At 43.9% G+C, this 20,320-nt stretch overlaps 1 pseudogene; it reads left to right on the top strand.

The window, feature by feature from the left end:
* LOC129783322 (ankyrin repeat domain-containing protein 26-like) overlaps positions 1-20,320 on the top strand; it is a 52,804-nt pseudogene that overhangs the window by 29,971 nt on the left and 2,513 nt on the right.

Below are 20,320 nucleotides of genomic sequence, written 5' to 3'. Positions count from 1 at the left end.
TCTTGCGGAAAAAATAGCCTTCCAATAGACATAATAGTACACAATAATTGTTTCAGTCTTGATCTATATCTAGCGAAGTTACTATACTAGATTTTCATTTAATTCACTTCTGAAATGAAGTTTTCAAACAAACTTCAGGTATTATTCATACTGCAATGTAAGCATTCCAGTACTGAAATATATTTCTGTTTTCTAGACCTGCAGCAACAACTGGGAGTGAAAAGAGCAAGGTACTGTAAACTAAGTTCTTGATAAACAGTTTCTGTCAACTTTTAATCACGTAGATGGGAGCAGTGTTTATGTAGTGATCAACCAGATGTACGGATTGCTGCTGGTACGCAGCTTTATTGTATTTGAGACAAATCTGTGGGCTGTGAAGGAGAGAATGAATCATTCCTGCATTTGTAATGGTCTGTAATCCTAGACAGTGGAATTACAGAAAGTACTGTATTTTTTGTAGGTCAGCATACCCACGGAAGTAACTGATGACCCTGGTTTAACTCACTCATCTGACCCAACTTCAGAGGATGTGGAATTACGAACTTCAACCTACAAGGAGGCTATGCTGCTGTTAGAACAGCTTCGTGTGGATCATACGGGTATGTTTTCAAGTCACCGTCTTCAGCTGTTACAAGTTCCCCTTAAAACATGGTTTCTTTGTATGCATTCCTAAGTATTTTAGTTTCGTATTTTGATATAATATCTCTTTATGATTAGAGATCCCCCTCAAAAGCTGTGAGACTGTCACCTGACCTGAGACGTTGCCTGCATTACCAGCCGATGTGCCCTTATGTTATCATTGGTTCTCTGTCTAGTCAGAGCTGGAGAAGCAGCTTCTTGCAAAGTACAGTTCAGCTCCTTCTAATGGGGTCATCAAAAGTCAGCAAGAGCTTTTTCTTCTTTATATCCCCTTGATGTGGTTTAAGCCCAGCCACACCAAAACACCTAAGCACCACACAGCCACTCACTTGTTCCACCCCAGTGGGGTGGGGGAGAGCATCGGAAAGGGAAAAGTGAGAAAACTCATGGGTCGGCATGAGGACAGTTTAATAGCAAAAGCAAAAGCCACGCACGCAAGCAAAGCAAAGCAAGGAATTCATCCAGCACGTCCCATGGGCAGGCGGGTGTTCAGCCATCTCCAGGACAGCAGGGCTCCGTCACGCATAACAAATACTTGGGAAGACAAAGTGCCATCACTCTGGATGTCCCTCCCTTCCTTCGTCCTCCCCCAGCTTTATATGCTGAGCATGATGCCGCGTGGCATGGCACATCCCTTGGGTCAGCTGTCCCAGCTGTGTCCCGGCCCGGCTCCTTGCGTACCCCCAGCCTGCTGGCTGGTGGGGTGGGGTGAGGAGCAGAAAAGGCCTTGGCTCTGTGTGGGCGCTGCTGGGCCATAAGGAACACATCCCCGTGCTACCAACCCTGTTTGCGGCCCAACTGCAAAACATGGCCCCGTACCAGCGACTGCGAAGAAAATTAACACTATCCCAGCCACAACCAGCACACCCCTCAACAGCTAATGACAAAGAGTACAGCAAAATAATGGCTTTGCTTAAAAATAATAAATAAATACATGTATAACAGGAATCAAGATGCTTGCATATATGCACAAGGCATTATATAAACATAAGCATCACTTACTAGGGCTCTTAAACTATGCTAAAATTTCATTAGGCAAGTGTTAACCTTGGCTGAAGGCCAAACTCCCCCCCCAGTGCTGCCACTGCCCCTCCTTGACAAAATGGGGCGAAAAAGCTTGTGGGTCAGTGTGAAGGCAGGGCTGTCACTTCCCAGTGACTGTCACTGGCAAAACAGACTCCACCGATTAAAATACATTTGGATAGTGAGAAACAAAGACCCCAAACCTGAGAAGGACACGTCGGCACCCCCCCTGCTCAAGCTCTGCTGCGCTCCTTCCCTGCCACCTCCCCAGGCAGCGCGGGGAGGCTGCGGTCGGCAGTCGGGACGTAGCAGTTTCTCTGCTGCTCCGTCCTCGTCCCTTTTCCCTGCTCCAGTGTGAGTCCTCCCCCAGGCTGCAGTCCTTTGGGGAAAATCTCCTCCAGCCTGGGCCCTCCATGGGTTGCAGGTCCTTCGGGAAGGATCCGCCTGCTCTGGCACGGGGTCCTCCGCAGCACTGCGCTGTGGGTATCTGCTCCAGCATGGTTCTCTCCGGGGCTGCAGGGGAATCTCTGCTCTGGCACCTGGAGCAGCACCTCTCCCTCCTCCTTCGCTGACCTGGGTGTTCGTTTGCGGGGCTGGTTTTCACATGCTTTTCCCCTTCTCTGCCCGTTTCGCCCTTTCCTGCATTTGTTTTTCCTGAGGTGCTGCCAGCACGGCTGAGAGGCTCAGCTGTGCCCTGCGGTGGGTCCATCGAAACCGTCCATGTCCAGCACGGGGCGACCCCTGGCTGCTTCTCAGAGGGACCTTCCCACTACCGAGACCTGCCACCTGCACCTAATGCAGCAAAGCGTTGAACAGCTTATACATTGGGCAGTATTTGTGCAGCTTTGTGTCTTTTCTGTCTCAAAGCAGGTTCTGCTATTTTGTTGAAACTGCAAAACATACTTCTTGAATATGAACAGAGAATAGAACGTGGGACAAATCGGTATACAGCTCTCTCACGCGAAGTAAGGGAATTGGAAGGTGAAAAGAGGGAGTCACGGTTCAGAGCGGAGAAGACTCAAGATTTGAAATCCATATTGGCTCACCAAGAAGCAGAATGGAAAAGTGACATCCAAAGCCTTAAGTATGTAAACTTGTGGTCTGATAATGTATTATCTTGTCAGTGGTTTTATTCCAAAAGGCTCTGATGGTGCGGGCAACAGGGTGAGAAGTTTCCAGTCTTTTGGGTTTGGGTTTTTTGAATCCCGTGGGCCAGTTATGCTATGAAGTACATAATGTGAGAGGGGAAAAATGGCCGGATATCAGCTCCATGTACAATGTTCTGGATGATGTTTTAACTTTGTTTTCTAGCAAGAGAAGAGGACAAGAGAGTGTGTATGGGGAAATCGGATTTATAAGAGAGATCTGAGAGATGGTTGGGTTTTGGTTTTTTTTTTCATTTTGTCCTCGCGGCTTCAGTTGGCCTATAATACTAGGATTTCTGGTAACTCCACCCAGTGCAAGTCAAACCAGAGCTTAGAGCATTTGTTTGCTTACCTGTTTGTTTGTTGGAAAGGTCAAGTTTGGGATCGCCCCTTTCCCCACACTCCTGAGCTAGACCCGGAGGTGTGAGGTTTCTCATCGCTGTTGACATCACGTCAGACAGGGGTGGCCAGCAGGCACCGTAGGCAGTTGAGCAAGGACAACTGCAGAGCCCTGGCCTGGGAGGGGAGATCTCCTCGTGGTGATCCCCGGTGGGATGGCGTGGCTGGGGAGCTGGCCCAGCAGGGCCAGGCGGCCCAGGCAGAGAGCGAGCTCAGCAGGAGCCACCGTGAGCTGGCAGCTGGGGCGGCCCGCAGCGGCCTGGGCTGTCTGGGGGGCAGCAGTGCCAGGGCACTGGGGGCAGGGAGTGCCCACCCCTCCTCAGGGCTTGCTGAGCTGTGTCTCGAGCCCGGGGTCCGGTTTTTGGCCGCCCAGCCCAGGAGATCTTGCCCAGCCCGTGTGAGGTCGGCAGGGAGATGCCGGGCTGGCGCGGGGGCAGGAGCACCAGCCCTGTGAGGGGAGGCTGCGGGAGCTGGGCCTGGGGGAGTTGGGCCTCCCAGCGCGGGGGAGGGGAGTACGAGGAAGACGAGGCCTGTCCCAGCTTGGCCTGGGTTTGACTTCAGCAGGTGTTCAAAATCCTCAAGCATCTGTCAAGTATAAAGAAGTAGTATTTTCATTCTAAGTGAATTCTCCAAGCAGCGTTAAATTTATACTTTCAAAAGTTACACTTTTTGTGAAATTACGCTAGAAATTATATGTAAAGCTTTTTCCTTGCAATATACGCCATTCAAATACAAATGTTTCTGTCAGTCTTTCAAGTAATTTTAGTGGTGGTTGATTCTTGTTTTGCAGAATTTCTAAAGCAGGCTTTCAATTGGCAGTTCTTTCCTTACGTTGGTACTTGGTTTTTATTTTTTTCTTCATCATTGCAAGTATATCGGAAAAAATAGTCAAAATAAGGATCAAACACAAAGCTGCTTTCTTGTTTGGGTACCGTGGGCACACCATGGACCATTTTTTACCATGTCAGTGCTCATTGCTGATTGTTTCAGTTGGTAAAGAAGCTGACCTTCCATAAGGCTTTCCTTATAGATCAGCTTCAAAATGAAATTGCTGTAGTTTCTCCCAGAGGTAGATCCACTGAGGTTTAAAACTGGTTTTAATCGTATCCAGCTTAAACCCCATGCATTTCTGAATCTGGTTTTGAACACTGACATCCTTCTGGAGTAAATAGAAGCTGCTTGTTCTGTCTGTGGGCAGCCTTACAGAAGGCTTGCTGAAAAATTGTTGGGTCTGCCATAGGTAAGTGGCGTGCTGATTCACCAGTATTGCTTCTAGTCACTGAATCCGTAATATGTAGCCTCAGTATACCAAGAAAATGTATATTAACCATAGTAAAAGTTTATGATGCTTTGATCCGATGAGACAACAAACTCCTTTTTCAACACAATGGCTTTAATATGAAGAGGATTTATTTTTTTATTATAGAAGTGTACACACTGTGTGCGTTTCCCTGTGTAACCTTACAGAAAACTGGTACATCAATCAATGGTTTATTTCCGTATCTTGTACAACTGATATCATGGACAATGGAATGAAGTTAGAATTCTTTAAAAAGTTGAAAAGTACAGTGAAAATATGGAATCTGGAAACATTTAAGTTTTTTTATGGTTTGAGTTGTCTCTGCAAGTTCATCATGTGGAACATCTACTTTTATATCAGTGCTTTTGTTTCTCAAATACTCTGTTAAATCCCAGGTGTTCTTTGAAACAAGAAGAAGCAAAGAGACTCAGAGTAGAAGTGCTCTGTGAGAAAGTGAGAGAAAAACTCCAAAGGAAAGAAGATCAATATTGTAAAGAAAGGGAGGAGAAACAGAAACTTGAGTTACACTCAAGGAATTTAGAAATGGAGATAAGAACACTGAGAAAGCTCTTGAAACGGGTATATTAAATAATGAATTAAACACTTTCTTTTCTGCTTCTTTTCACTTGTATTCCAGTATGCCTAGAGAAGGAGGGGCTTTGTTCATGGAAGAGGCATTGGATAACTATTGCCAAATTTTGAGGGCAGTAGAGAACAGTTGGTTCACAATTGGTCTGTTCTTTTTTTTTTTTTTTTTTTTTTTTTTGGCTTTGCAGTTTATTAATCCTTTTTTTTCTTTTTCAGAATTTAGGTTTCATTTGTATTTCGGGCAAAGCCTGACTTTTTTCTAAATTACTACAAAACATCCTGTATTTCTTCTTCTTATATTTTCAGAAGAAAATTAAAATTTATTCTTTATAGGTGGATTATCATAGCTGTGGGGAATCAAAAATCTTTTCAAGTATTCTGGGGAGAGTGGGAAGGTGTATTGCTAGCTCTGATTTTTCTCGAGATGCAAGCAGTTGTATTACTGTAGGTTGAAGAGGAACGTGATGAAACACAGACACAGCGCTCTCAGGAAAAGAGTGCCGGAGCCCTTCAAGAAGGAATTTTGAACAACCACCTTGGGAGACAAATGGAACTAGAAGAAGAGACAAGGAGATCTATAGGAAAAAATTCAGAGGTAAGCAGATATTTTTTTTTCTAATAAGTCAGATTTCACCATGTTTGTTTTAAAGTCATCATAAATCTTATATAACTTTCCGTGTTTCTTGACGGATTATTTACAACTTACCAGTGGAACTTAACTGTGTAAATACCTTTCCTGTTTTCTCTTATGTCTTTAAAAGTTCTGGAAAGCAGCATCACTCCTGTATGGACCTGAATGACTTGTGCAAGTCGGAAACTAATAGAACACACTATTTACCCCGTTTCGTAACCTATCTGTTATTTGTCATTTCACAGACATTTTATTATCACTTTTTAGGGTTTCTAGCAACGAGACACCTAGCTACCTATGTCAAGGTTGACCAGGAAGAAAGTTGTTTGACAGTGTTTGTGTTTCCATTGCTTTTTTTTTTAATTAGTTATTCCCTTATTGAACTTACTTACTTCAAGTATGCCTTTCTTTTCCACCTCCACATACTGAAATTTTATGATCGAATATCAACAATGAATTCAACTCTCTGTAGGAGTTAGAGTAACTGGAGGAGAAAAAGCAACCATCAACACTGTATTAAAAAAGATCTTGAAAAGAGTTTACTGAATTTCCTAAGAATGTGCAGTGCTTGGAAGCCTCGTTTGTTCCTGGCTGTGCTGCCCAATAAATGTAGGGTGAATGTGTTCAAGTGGAAAAAAGTTACACATACAATAAAGAGGAAATATCCAGGACTATTGCATTCTGGGGGTGATTGAGTTTTATAGCTAACTTCCAGTAACACAAAAGGATAAGTGTTCAGAAGACATTTGAGAAGGAAAATACCCTTTCTAGCCTTGTTTTTATCAGATCTGTAGCACAAGTAATTCAACCTTAAAGGCAATATTATAAAGGCATGCACATACAAGAAAGCACTGTCATTTTAAAAGCTTTACACTTGAGATGTTTTAAATAATTTTATTATTTGGTTGTAGGTTTAAGGGGGTATTGTGTGTTTGGGATGTTCACTTAGGTTTTAAGGAGATGTTACACTTCCGTTGTGTACGTACATTGTACATGCGCGTGGGTTCACAGAGTAGCTTATTGCCTGAAACTTCATCTTTGAAGTCACCCTTCAGTATTAGAAATGTTAAAATGCAGTTTATTGCTGAAGTTTTTTTTGTAGATTCGTTTCCCAATTGGCTCTTTATTCATGTTCCCTGTCATTCAGGAATCCAACACTGAGAGAGAAAAGGATCTGTTGTACAAGAATCAGTTACTACAAGATGAGATTGCTGTGCTAAGGCTAGAAATCAATCAAGTAAGACTTAAGCACCAGGAGGAAGAAGGAAAATCTTTAGAGGAAAATGAGACCTTGAAAGAAAAAAATGAAGCTCTCAAAAAGGAACTTAAACTGAACAAGGAAGCATTAACACAAACGGTTCTTCAGTACAATGCGCAGCTGGACTTCCTAAAGACAGAATCTGCAGTGCTGACTTCCAAACTTGAGCAGACAAACGAAAGTAAAGACAGACTAGAGGCAGAAATTAAATCATTTCATTCCCGCCTGAATGCTGCTGTTCAAGAACTTGAACGTCATCGGTCATCAGAAAAGGATGCTGAACAAAGATTTCACAGAGAACGTGATGAATGGCATCGCTTGCAAGGCAAGCTCCATCATGACCTCTCCGACACGCAAGAAACCAACAAGAGCTTGTCTCAGCAGCTGTGTAAAGCTGAAAGCAAAGCTAATAGGCTAGAAAATGAGCTTCACCAGTTGGAGCAAACCCTCAGAGAAAAAACTTTGCTTGTAGAAATGACACAAAAAGAGTTAAGTCAAGCCCAGCGTCAGGCAAAGGAATGTGATCGTGCTCAACAACTTGAGAAAGATCCAGTAAGCGAACTTGTAATAAAACAGGAGTCCTTGCAGGAGCGATTGGCCCAGCTCCAGAGTGAAAACCTTTTCCTGCGTCAGCAGCTGGAAGATGCACAGAGCAAGAGGATCATGAAAGAAGAAGTAGTGAATGATGTGCAGGACCGGTTGAATGATACTCTGAACAAACTCAGAGCTGATAGGGAAAAGCAAATTTATCTCATAGAAGAGCAGAACAAGGATTTAAATGCCAAGAGTACTGATTTAAGGAAACAAGTCTTCGAATATGAGACTGACAAAGTAGAAAGAGAGGTAAAGGATATGCTTAGAAAGAACAATTTAAAGTTTGTCCGTTCTTGAAATTATTTTGTTTCTACAGTGCACCTGGTATGTTATGTGCATGGGACCAAAGAATACCGATTTGTTCTGGTTTGTTATGTTTCTCTCGGAATTGCGGAAGGTTTTGGCAAACGGGGTATTAGTCCTCAGATCTAAGCAGAGAACAGAAAAAAGGTATCCAAGTCTAAGCTTTGATCAGGAAAGGTGATTCTTCTTACTTAGTTCATAAAATGTTGAAGAACTCCAAAAGATCAGATTCCTCTAGAAGCCCCTGCCTGCTGGTTGGTGGGAGATCCCATGAAAGCTTTAGATGGGTCAGCGTTGTCCCATGAAGTGCATTCCTACGTAATCCTACTGTGAGCAGAGGCACTGCCAAAAGTGTTCTCCAGCATCTTTTCCACCTCTTTGTCTAGAAGAGGATGGCCTTTGCTTCAGCGAGGGCATCTGTTTCTGTAGTTACGTATTGGTCTGTTTGATGTGAAACCTGAAGGGATGGAATATCCTCAGGAATTCTGTCCCATGCCATTCTGTGGAACGTGGCTAACGGATAGAGACATCCGGCAGCTTCTCTGTGGAGAACGCTAGATGCACAGACTGTACGTAGGTATTTTTCCTGTGCTCTGTGTGTGTGATACATCTTTCTTTTCTCTTTTGAAAGTGCGAGAGTGAAAGAAAGGAAGGAAAGCAGCTGGTAGAGTTGAAACACCCAGTTGAACTACGTCTGGACCAAGAAATGAAAAGAAACCTCGATCTGCAGAAAGACTGTAAGAGGTATGGCTTTTTAGCATGGTGAAGAGGTATCCCTGCGTAGAAGTCACGTTTTATTAAACTTTAGTGTAAAAATAGGTGTACCTAACTGTGAGCAGATGCCGGCCTCGTGCTAGTTCTTGCAAGGTACTTCTGTACATCAGCCCCTAGTTTTCAATAGCTGCCAAAACAACTGCAGCTGCAGGTTGCCCTGCGGTTCTCCTGGGAAAAAGGGAGTCTTTCATTCCTCTTTTCAGGTGAAATCTGGACTCCCCAAGTGTATGTGGCACAGGAATACTGGTTTTTCCTGGTAATTCCTGGTGTGTCAAGCACGTTAAAGATGAAGCAAGCGGTGTCTGTGCTGTTTACATGAGAGTATGTGAAAAAGTCCAGTTTTGTTCCTTTGCTTCATTGTTTTTGTGACTCATTTGCTGTGCAGGTTGAAGAGGCTGCTGAGCAGAGCTACGAAGAAACTAAGGGTGTATGAGGAGAGAGGGGGACTGTCCCAGCTTAATTTGCAGGCAGAAATGAAGAACAGGTATTCTGAAATGGTCAATGAAGCTGACAGATTAAGAACAAAGGTGAGCTTTGCTTTGTTTGGGTTATTTTGGTGGTGGTGGTTTTTCTTTTGGAACCTCTGTTCTTTCTTTGTACTTCTTTTCATGTTGTTGATTTTGACTTTTGTTTTCTTGGCTGTATTTCTGAATTGATTTGACTGGTTTTTGATGTTCCCTCTATGGTCACAGTAGTAGACGGCTGTGATACTGATGTAGTTCCTAAGGGTAAAGATGGAAGTGTTACGTATACAGCAGTATCTGCGAGGGCACGTCAAGGGCAGGCTGTCGTGCAGAGGAAGGGCAAAGCAAGAGCCACAGCAAGGCTGGCAGGGTCTGTGACCACACAGGCCGGGGATCAGCCCCACAGGCTCTCACCAGGAAGAGCAGAAGAGTTCTGGGGACAGTAAGCAGAGTGCTCCAAGAGTGCAGATCACCAGGCCGGTCCATAGGGATGGGCAGGTCTGCAGTTCTACTGGGCCGTCACGTCCATGGGTGAGGGTCAGGGCTGAGAGCAGTGAAGGCCCAGCGCAGGCCTGGCTGCAGCTTGAGGCCGTGGCAGCATCGTCGGGCTCCGACGGATGCATTCCCTCTCGGAAGAGGGGAGTAACGCCACCATCACTCGGAACAGCTCTGTGCAGTTGGCCTTGCCCAAGGTCACCCCCTGAAGCCTGTCTCAGGCACGAGTTGAGCAGGAGGCAGGTGGGGGTTTGCTTTTCGGAATGGTGTCTTTGCTTCCCAGGGCACAATGCAGTGTGAGGTGATGCAGAAAAAATGACTGCAGTAACTTATTGCTTACTAGTAGCTGACTCAGTCCGTCTTTCCTGGTCTTGGAGACCCAGAAACGCTTTTGAGGTTGCTCTGGCTGTTTGGTAGCATGGAACCTTTTATCTGCTTCTCTGCTCATTACTGAGATTTGTTGCTAAAGTAGCTGTGTTTCAAAATTATGCTCCTTTTTAGAAGATGATATTGTAGAATGAGTCAACTGCCTTGAGAGTGGCTCATTTTTAGTTCACAGGTTAGCAGCATGTTTGTGTTCCTGTTGGAAGAGTTATTTTGAATGACAGGGAATGGAATTACGTTTGGGCAATTTTAAATAAGTGTAAAGTTTCTACTTGTTTTAGAGACTCTTTCAAGTGTTGACTCTGCTGGTTTCCCCCACTTTTTTAAAAACAAAAGAGGATGGGATATCATGTTTTATGGTTAATAGGTATAGACAATGGATGTTTCTGGAGGGGGAAAGAAGGGGATAGAAGCTGTAGTTGACCATTGGGACCTATGGGAAGTCTGATATTTCCTGGAAATCTTTTGAAAACAAACCGTAGCTTTGACCTAAAGAGACTGTCTTCTGCCACCAGTGCTGTAAAAGCGGTGTTCTGAACCACTGTTTCCAGATCCATTAGCGTAATGGAAGGAAAGGGTATCCGTTTCTTGTCTTGTCAGTTCTGTGACGAAGCTTTGACCGTGTGAGAGCATGTGACAACTCCTCTGAAGCGTGACACATGGTTTTTTTCTGATGAAACCAGAATGTGGCTGTGATGTAACTGGGTATGGGTGTGTTTGATTTCCTATGATCGTATGAACACCTCGCAGAAGAATAGCCCTGGTGCTTTTCAGCCTAGCCCTGCGGGTGTCATGCCGCTGGTTTGGTACCTCTCGGTCCGTGACCCACTGCAGAACTGAGGAAGGATGGGAACCTGAGGAATGCTGTCAGAAACTATGTGAAAGCTGTTCTTGTTTTGAAAGAAGAGCCTGGTTTCACTTTTGTTTTAACACTGAATCAGCAGATGGTAAATACAGTGTTGATGGCCAACTCCTTTACCAATTTTCACAGATCTGACTAATTTTAGATCCCTCTGAGTTCCCTGGTTTTTTCCCCTTTCCTGTGTACAGGTTGATGAACTTTCCCAGCAGCTGGAGATAAAGTCTAAAAAAGGCATGCAGCTAGAAGCACAAAATCATGATTTGCGAGAGGAGTTGTCCACCATGCGTGGGAACCATGAAGAACTGGAGAAGAGCAAAAGCCAGCTGAAAGAAGAGGTGGCTAATCTCAAACACCATATGGAGACTAACATGGTGGATCGCAGCCAAATAGAACAATACAAAAGAGAGGTGGAAGAACGAGCTGCACAAGAAATAAGACAAAAACTGCAAGAAGTCAACCTGATTTTGCAGGTAAGTTAATTTCTTATGTGTGTCTGTTATAGACTTCTGTTTTGGTTGTCATTTTTAGGGGTGGTGGTGGTGCCTGATTCCATGTGTTACGCTGTACTTCTGTTTTTCCTGAAGGGCAGTGGGAGAAGGGAATATGGTTGGGCAAGATGCTTTCATGTGCGTGCAGTGTGCCTGCAGGCCCTGAATCAAAAACTTGCCCAAGGTGTGGATTTTCATTTTGCAGTTCTTGGAGGGGTATCACTGTCCACTGGTCTTGTTCTCATTGTTTATCCTTGAATGGGTATTGCAACTTAGAGTTGTCACAGCCAGGCATACGCATCTTCCTTAGTCATTGCACAAGGGGCAACGCTCAGAAAAGAAGTCACCAAAGCTGCAGGGTGCGGGGTGGGGGTGCGGCATCTCCATAATTTCTTTGAGGAATGCTATGCCCTGTCCTACAGAGATAGTGTTTCTTCATCAGTAGCTTTGATGAGTAATAGTGCTAAGATGGGGGTTCTTTCTGAATGAAAAGAATCATTCAGTGTGGTAGTTCCAGGGTTCTGCCCTGGTCGCTGATGGCAGTGAGGAGGCACAGCTGCCTCGCTGAATAGAGCTGGGCCCTTGAAACTGGGTACGTGCAATTGACTGGCGAGGGGAGTTCTCTTTTTCTTTGCGGTGGTTGAAAGTGTGTATCTACTTCAGATGCAGGCAGCCTCCCAGGACAGATTAGAACAAATCAGAGCCAGTCATCACGCTTTGCTGACAAGCCAGCTAGAACAGAGAATTGGAGACCTTGAACGTGAATTAGACAGGATAAAAAATACCCAGCGAGACAGTACTTTTCAAAAAGAATCCGCACAGGCAGAAGTGGAAAAGTACAAAGACCTGTATCTGGAGGAAGTTAAAAATGGAAGGTGCCTAGCAAAAAAACTGGAAAGGTAAGTCCCTGCTCTTTTGGGGTGATAATAAGATACTACTTTTTCCTCAAGCAGTTTTCTTCATTAAATACCTTTTCTACATCTGGTCAGCATTATGCATAAGATAGCATATTTGTGATGAAAGTACCTTAAGGCTCCCCCCTGTTCATTGGAACTATCTTCGCTTCTCTTCAGTGTTCCAGCAGTAACGCCACCGATCATGGGCGTTAATAGGATATTTTTGAAGTTGAGTTTGTTTTAACAGGCAGCCTTTTTGCCAGTCTCTAATCTGCGCTGCTTCTTCTAAGTATGGCAGAAAAGAGAATGTCACGTCCTTTACTGCTTGAATAAGGATAGGCCCTTCAGAGAACGGCATTTGGTGCTATGAAGAAGAACAACAAAAATCTTTTGGCTTCCATTTTAGCCGCATGTCATAGGTTTCAGCTTTCTTTGGGAAGGGAAGGGTAGCCCAGAGTTCTTACGCAGGTGATGTACCTTTCAGAAAAAGCTATGTAAACCCACGGTGTGCACAGACTGCTTTGAGGCCTTAATGCTGAGAAGTCCAAAGTATTGGTTAACTCTTGCTGCTTCTTGCAGGTAGAGTGACTACTTAGAAATAGGCTCTCCAGAAAACCCCCAGATCCAGTTATGGAGATTTTTTTGGACTCTCTTAATCCCTTCCACTTTCCGAAGTCAGATAATAGTCAAAGACCTGGAGGGTAACTTTGTGGAAGTGTTATTACCAAAGATAATTCTTTGTATGCTTCTGAATGTTTCAGAGCTAATGAGAGACTAGCAGAAGCCAACGCTGAGCTCCTTCAGGAGTGCCATAGAAGCAAACCTTTAATTGCAAGCAGCGCTGTCAGTGGTCCAGTTCTGTATTCAACTGAACTGGGACATATTAGCAACAATCCGGCACTGAATAGAAGTCTAAATCTAGGAGGAAGCTTCCTAACCCCGACCGGGAATACGTTACCATCCAGAAACAGAGTTGAAGCCTATGTGGCTAAGGTAAGCGTTTTTAAATACTGTTCTCAACTAGTGTTGAAGAGTATCTGTAAGCAAGGTTGTGCTTTTCAGTCTAAAGTTAGAATCCATTTCTAGTTCCAAACCATATGCTCTAATATGCCAAACCAAATTGCTCATCAAAACAGTACACAACTAGGTGGTAGAAACGAAGACTTTTGGTCATCAGGGTTATACAAATTTCCAGAAGTGCTCAAAGACCAAAAAATACTGAGATCTAAATGATGGACTGTGTAACAGCATTCTTTTGCAAGAGAAACTGTGATAAAGAATACTGTGGCATAGGAAGCTGCCAAATAAGCTCTTCAGTAAAATTTAGTGCCGATGCCCCATCCCTGGCAGTGCTCAAGGCCAGGCTGGGTGGCGCTTGGAGCAACCCGGTCTAGTGGAAGGTGTCCCTGCCCATGGCAGGGGGGCTGGAACTGGATGATCTTTACGGTCCCTTCCAACCCAAGCCATTCTGTGGATGACCTTTTTTAAAACAGCTAACTTCATGATGAGTGCAAAATCCCATCAGACATCTTTGTTTGAGACACCTTTTCCTTCTTCCCTGATCTTCATTTTAGCAGTTTCTTCACCGGAACTTGTTTTAGTGCAATACCAACAAAGGGATGCTTCAAAAGTAGGATGGCATGAACAGGACACGTAACTTCTCACTGGAGTGCGGGACGTATGCTGTGCATAGGAGGCATTTGTTTTTGGGGGTCCTGCTATGTGGTGTTATATGTAACTGCTCCTCAGGAAGTCTACAGAGCTTTCTGATTTTGTACAAAAGCTGCAACCTCTGCGTACCTCTGGTCAAAGTATGCCCTGTAATTAGCAGTCAGCATGCTAGCACATCCCTCACAGAATGGTAAACGTGATATCATGAGAGTTGGAAACCAGATGTCAGTCGTTGTAATCAGTTTCCCACCTAGCATAGGACTGAGGCATGGGCAAGCTTGCCTGTTCAGTCAGTGTCTGTCCCTCGCATATTCTGTTGTTGAATGGATGTGAGAAGCATTCGCTCACTTTTAAGTCTGTCTCGGTTCGCTCGTCCCACCTACACTGGAAAGAATCCATTTAAATAGCGTGTCTGCATACTGTGCCTGGTTTAAGAAAAAGAAAAAACCAAACCAAACAACAAAACAAAAATGGACAAAGCGGTGTGTAGGTAGTGCGTAGCAGCGGCAGTTAGAGATGAACTTTTCTGTATCGTTGCGAATGTGTTTTTTGTGTCAGAGGGGTGGACATAACGCTGCATAAAGAACATGGGAGGCAATTAGTACTGTACCATCTGCAGGGATTATTCTGCACGCAAGCAGCAGAAAGGAGGCAAAATTCAGGGATCCACTGCAAAACTGAAGTAAGGAGAAAGCCAGGACAAGGGAACAAGAGGGACAGGGAGCAGGGAGCAAGTGAGGGCAGGGGAAAATGAGAGAGAGATGGGAGCGAGATGTTACAAGAAGAAAAAGGCAAAGGAGGAAACCATCCCGCTTCTAGGAAAAAAGCTGTCCTAGTTTAAAAGAAAAGGGTTTAACAGTTGTGGTTTCTTTTTTTGAAGAAGAAACAGGAAAAAAAGAATAACCTCCCTGTTACTAAATCCAGCTGCACATCTCTTTATGATATTTCTTCCTGTAATCACCAGTTAGGGAACGACTGAGACTAATTGTAGTGGCGCTGCTTGTAGCCTCAAGTCACCTGACGTTCAGTGTATTCAGGGAAGTCTTAAAACCTGATCTTCTCTGGAGTCCTTCAGAAGAAAGGAACTGAGTTCTCAGAGGTGCAGTAGTTGCTGGAGGGCGTGCATCTAAGTGAGTATTTCGCTTAGAGCTGCGGGCTTAATTTTTCTCAGTCGGGTGCAGTATGTCACGTGCATAGCATGCATCTGAGAAAAGAGGATTGAATTGGAACGTAAGACTTTGAAGTCAGGAAGTAACAAAAGGGGAAAAACTGCATGTATCCCTCTGCATACAATAATGGGTGGCAAATCTCAATCAGTTTCCAAATGCAAAATCACCAGATGCACAGTCTGTGCAGTCATTTCCACAGGGGTCCCGTGCCATTCAGGAGGCAAGTTGGAGCATGAGGGAAGAAATCAGAGATTATAGTGTTAGTCTACTTTGAAATGCTTTGCTGGTTGTGCTGCCTAGTATTCTGTCTGTTCACCAGACTGTTTCAAAGCAGAAGAATTTCTCTGACTCCAAGCCTTTTCTTCACTTCACTGTTTACTTCAGTTATGCCTCAGCTTTGTTTTCCCACTAACCTGGTTCCCTTCTACAGAATTTGCCTTGCCTTTAAATTCAGGATGCGCAGTGCTGCCTTGGCTGGAGATGACAAATGCTTCTGCCACTGAAGCTCTAGATGACAGGGAGTTAAGAAGCTGAAATTGCAGTGTGCCTCAGGCAGTCCTTTTGCACCGCTTTTTTTAGTCAAAGCTCTCTGCAGGTTTGGTGTTCCTTGTAGTAGCTTCCTCAAGGTGAGAAGGGCTATTGGAAGTAGGGAACATGCCAGCCATTCTGAAGAGGAAGATGTTTGTGTACATTTCGTTTGTGCAGAAGCTTTGAAATAGCTTCAGGGGCAAAGAGGTGAAAATAGTTCACACTGCTATTATTCAGAATGATGGTGTTCATTGGTCCTGCAGCTGCTGGAAGAAACACTGGTAAATGATGCTGACAAGAGGAAGGAGTGCTCCACTAGCAAGTGGACACAGTTTCTTCTTTAGACTTAACTAAGGAATTTGGTGTTCAAAGGCTTGAAAGATTGCACCGTTTTCCTAAACATGAGGCATGACTATCAGTGATTACACATAGAGCCGTACATGTTGAAGATGGTCATGTCGCAAGTTCAGCAAAAACCGAGCATGTTATTCTTAAAAAAGCATAAAGAAATGTGTTCCATTACAGTATAGCCCCTTCCCCTTTATCAAATATATACGCGACAGAAAAGAATCACCTTGAAGTGCAAAAGGATCTTTAAAAATACCAAAAAGTTCATATTGGCACAAGCTTATTAACCAGCAGAATCCCAATCCCATGCAAATGTCTTCAGGTTTTTTTGGTGGTTTTTATTTTTATTAGAGCTTCAGTGATGTGGAATAAATTACAAGTACTTGACAAATTCTGTGCATGTCATTAGACAGTGACCGTAGCAACTAGCAATTCAGTATTTCAGACCTGCTCCCTTAGTCCTAAGGCAAGGAACGTCTCCTGCAAGTGCTGCAAGGAGGTTTTGGGACTGGAGTCCTGTTGTTAGGTTTAACAAATGTCAAGCTTAAATCCTAAGAGCTGTGCCAAAGGCTGGTGAAAATGAACATGGGTGTCTTGACAGACAAGAGCAGTGAACTCTGCAACCAGGGTGAATCAGTGGGTAAATGAAACCAGTTTAATGTGGGAAGGGAAATGTCTGCTTCCTACTTCATCTTTCAATTTCTGTTCCGTTTCTGATTTGGCTTTCTGCACTCTTGTAGCAGTCTTTGTTGTTAGCTTTTTTACTTTCTTCATTTACATGTAGGCCACGTTCTTGTTTCTCGCTGAAGACCTGTGAACTTAAGGCCATTTTTCTTTCTTCTTCAGCTCCTTCATCAAAAACCTGCCCGTCTCTCTCTTCTCTGCAGCCAGATACATGGCAGGGTTTGCAGCCAGCATTGTTTAATATTGGGTGGTATTTTTTTATACTGGAAATGTTGTCTATTTATGCTCTTAGGTTTTGATTAAAACTTACTGATGTATTCACATTTTCCTAACACTGCGCATATTTTGAACTTTAGTTTGTCCAAGGGAAAGAATGACTGCTGCAGGGGACTTCTCTGCTTTATGTGTTTGTAATGCAGTGGCTTCTGTGGTAGTTAACCATCTGTGAGATGATAGTCTATGGATTTAATCTGTTACAATGGAACTTCTTTGAGCTCTGGGAGTAGGCTGGTTTACCCTCCTTGCCAGTTCTGGTATTCAAAAAGTTCTTGGTGGTCACAACAGTTGTGTCTGGAGTACCAGTACTGTTCTGAAGTTGAGCATCATCTCACGGAGTCTTACAGGATCCAGCTTACTCTGCACTAAAGCAGCCTGTGTGGCTAAGTAGTAAGTCAACACCACTTTCTGAAAAAGAACTGTTGAGAAGGTGCCTGCTGCAAATGAACACCTGGTGTGTTACCGCCTGAAGAGGTGTGCAGTGAGGTGAGAAGTACCTGCTCAGGAGGTTTGGGACACTCAGCTGTGATGCCTTTCCCAGGGGTTTGGGGAGAAGGAGAAAAGTGGAGGCAAGTTAAGGTCCTCGGAGGTGTATTTTGCCTGGCTCTTCATTCATTCCCTTGTCAGAAATCAGCGTGTTGGCTTTATTTCCGCCTGTTTCTCTTCCCTCAGACACGGATGAGAATCACAAAGACGTTGATGGAATGAATAAGAGGAAAACAAGATCTTTTTCTTCTCTTGATTGATTCGTACATGTTGCGGAGGGTCCTGTGGACCTTTTAGTCATTGTGAAGACTCCAGAAACGAGGGAAAGTGGTTTCTTCTAACACCTCAACTGCTACTTATTTGCTTGGGATTGGTCCTGGGTTTGGGCTGTATTTTGGTCTAGGCATTAGTTTTCCTGCTTTTCTCTGTTACCTGTGTCTCGTCCGGGATTTTGCTTCTGCTTGTACCTGCTGGAAAACAATTAGAGATTTGGGGGGTCCTTTTCCATTGTTCATGCGGCTCTGTTGGCACAGAGTATTTCAATGAAGTATCGCGGAGGGGTGCTTCTCCTGCAGGATCCGGTGAATTTGGTCCCAGCTTTCCCTGTGTTCCTGGAGAGAGAGCCCTTCCCTCCGCTTCGCTGGTTTACAGCCCCGCTCCTTTGACCCTTGCAGTTACTGCCTGTTACTGCTCCTCTTGTGAGGGTCAGCAGAGTGGTTTCCTTCCTGAGGCTCTTGCTCTCTGTGTCCTGTTGAGTACCCTGTGCAGTGTTTCCGTTCTTCTTGTTGTTGTTACGCTGCTAGGTGGGTCTGCTCATTTCATAAAATAAATGGTTCTTCCCCCAGGAATTCAGTACTAAAATCAAGAGAGTCGCAGAAGGAGTGAGGGGAAGGGGCCTCTAGCGATGATCTAGTCCAGCGTCACCCCTGCTCAAAGCAGGGTCAGCCGTAGCAGGTTTCTCACTGTTCTGTCCAGCCAGGTGTTATACATCTCCAAGGATGGACACGCCACAACCTTTTCCAGGCAACTTGTTCCAGTGGCTGTCCATGCTTACAATTTTTTAAGAAATAATAATTATAAAAATCCTTATGTTAAAATATCCTCTATCTGGATTTGTGCCTATTCTCCTCCCGTTCTTTTGCTTGGCACCGCTGAGAAGAGTCTGGCTCCATCTTCTGTACTCCCCCCACCAGGTATTTATACACATAGATAAGGTCCCCCTGAGCTTTCCTGTTCTCCAGTAAAGAAACAGTTGCAGCTCTCAGCCTCTCCATAGAGCTCACAAGGTCCAAGCCCTGCAGCATCTTCATGGCCATCGTAGCCCTGGAAGCTGTATGGTATCCGTTTGGAAATTCACTCCTGTGTGTCACAAATTTGATGGGAAAAATGTAGGAGTAGCAAGTATCATCAAATGTAAACAACAGCATATAGCGCTTGGACTGTGACTCTTAATTTAAGAGATGTGATTCCTTCTTGTGAAGGCTTCTGAAGGCAGAATCATAAGTGAGAATAACTTAATTGGTAACAATACCCACTTTCTAGGGGAGAAGAGGCGTAAGTGCTCCTTTGCAGTGATCCAGGCTGATTCCAGCTACATAATAAACCCCACAGCACTCGCTGCGTAGAAGCTGTAGCTGCGGTTGTCTGTCTTAGTACACAGTTTGCAAGAAAAAATTGTGTGTGCTTTTATATTTTTATAAATGTGTGTCATGGTATTTGCAATAACAATAAAAGTTTTGGCATCATCTGTAGGAGCTCTTTCAATTTCCCATCTTAAGGTGGAGAAAAGAAGAATATTGGCACACGCTTTTTTCTATACAAATGGTGTATGTCAATCCTGCAGCAGCTGCTGGTGCAGCCCTTCTCTCTGTGAAGTTGCAGAAGCCAGCCTCAACTGGCTGATTTGTCCCTGTGGGTGGCATCTGTACATATCTCGGCGTGTAGCTGACATTCTGTTCGTGTGTTTGATGATAAACTTCAGCCATACCTTCACCGCAATAACTGCGCTAGGCTTTCTTGCTTTCTTCCTGTGTATTTTGTTAAATGCCCAGTAATAATCCAGCTGGCGAGTTACAAATTGTTTTGTTAACGTTGCTGAGCAATGAGGCAGCTGCAGCCCGACTGACCAAAAGTTTCTCTTCAGTAGAAATCAAACCCCAAACCAAGATGTGTCTATTTGGAATTATATTTTTAGGTTTTCTCTCATTATGTGTGGGTTTTAAGAATGTTTTAGAAGTTTAACGTTAGAAAAACGTAACTGTTAAAATATTAACTATATTTTCTGTATAATTCTAGGTACGGCAGGAACTAGATGAAAGAATCGCTAAAGAACTTAAACAAGGTAATGTGTCACTATGTTAGGGGCATTTTTAAGGAAAAAGAGGAGTGTTCCTAACTCTTGAACATAATGGCTTGAAAGCTGTCAAGTTCCTGTGCTAAGCACAGGGAGGTTTTTCTGCTAGCTTTCCAGTTTAGACTTGAATGTGAAAACTTCCTGCTTACCAAAAGATTGTGTAGAATGTTATGCAGTTGCCTGAAAAAGACAAGTGCAGAGAAAACTAACCCACTTCCTCTACACGGGTGGCTCTTGGCTTAAGCTGAAGTCACGTTTTTCTAGAGTGAATCCTTGAGCACAAGCATCAAACGTAAAAGAAGCCCTGAGAGAAGATGTTTATAGACTTCAGCCATCACTGCTTCTTCCATGTGCATCAGTTGCATTCCGCACTAAATCATACCGTGCACATTCTCTGCTGTTGGACCTTGATTTTTGCTGTTTCTTATTCATTGCTTGTATTTGTAGCTTAGATGTTGCAGTCTTTTTTTGAATAAGCAAGGAAAATAGAATCAGTGATGAAAGATACCCTTTCTTTAGGAAAAAATTATTTAGTAGCACTTAGGCAAACATAAGATGAGTT

This window comes from Falco peregrinus, unplaced genomic scaffold (genome assembly GCF_023634155.1).
Source record: "Falco peregrinus isolate bFalPer1 unplaced genomic scaffold, bFalPer1.pri scaffold_29, whole genome shotgun sequence".
Classification (NCBI taxonomy): Eukaryota; Metazoa; Chordata; class Aves; order Falconiformes; family Falconidae; genus Falco; species Falco peregrinus.
The sequence above is the reverse complement of the archived record's forward strand: the minus strand, read 5'-3'. Positions and strand labels throughout refer to the sequence as shown.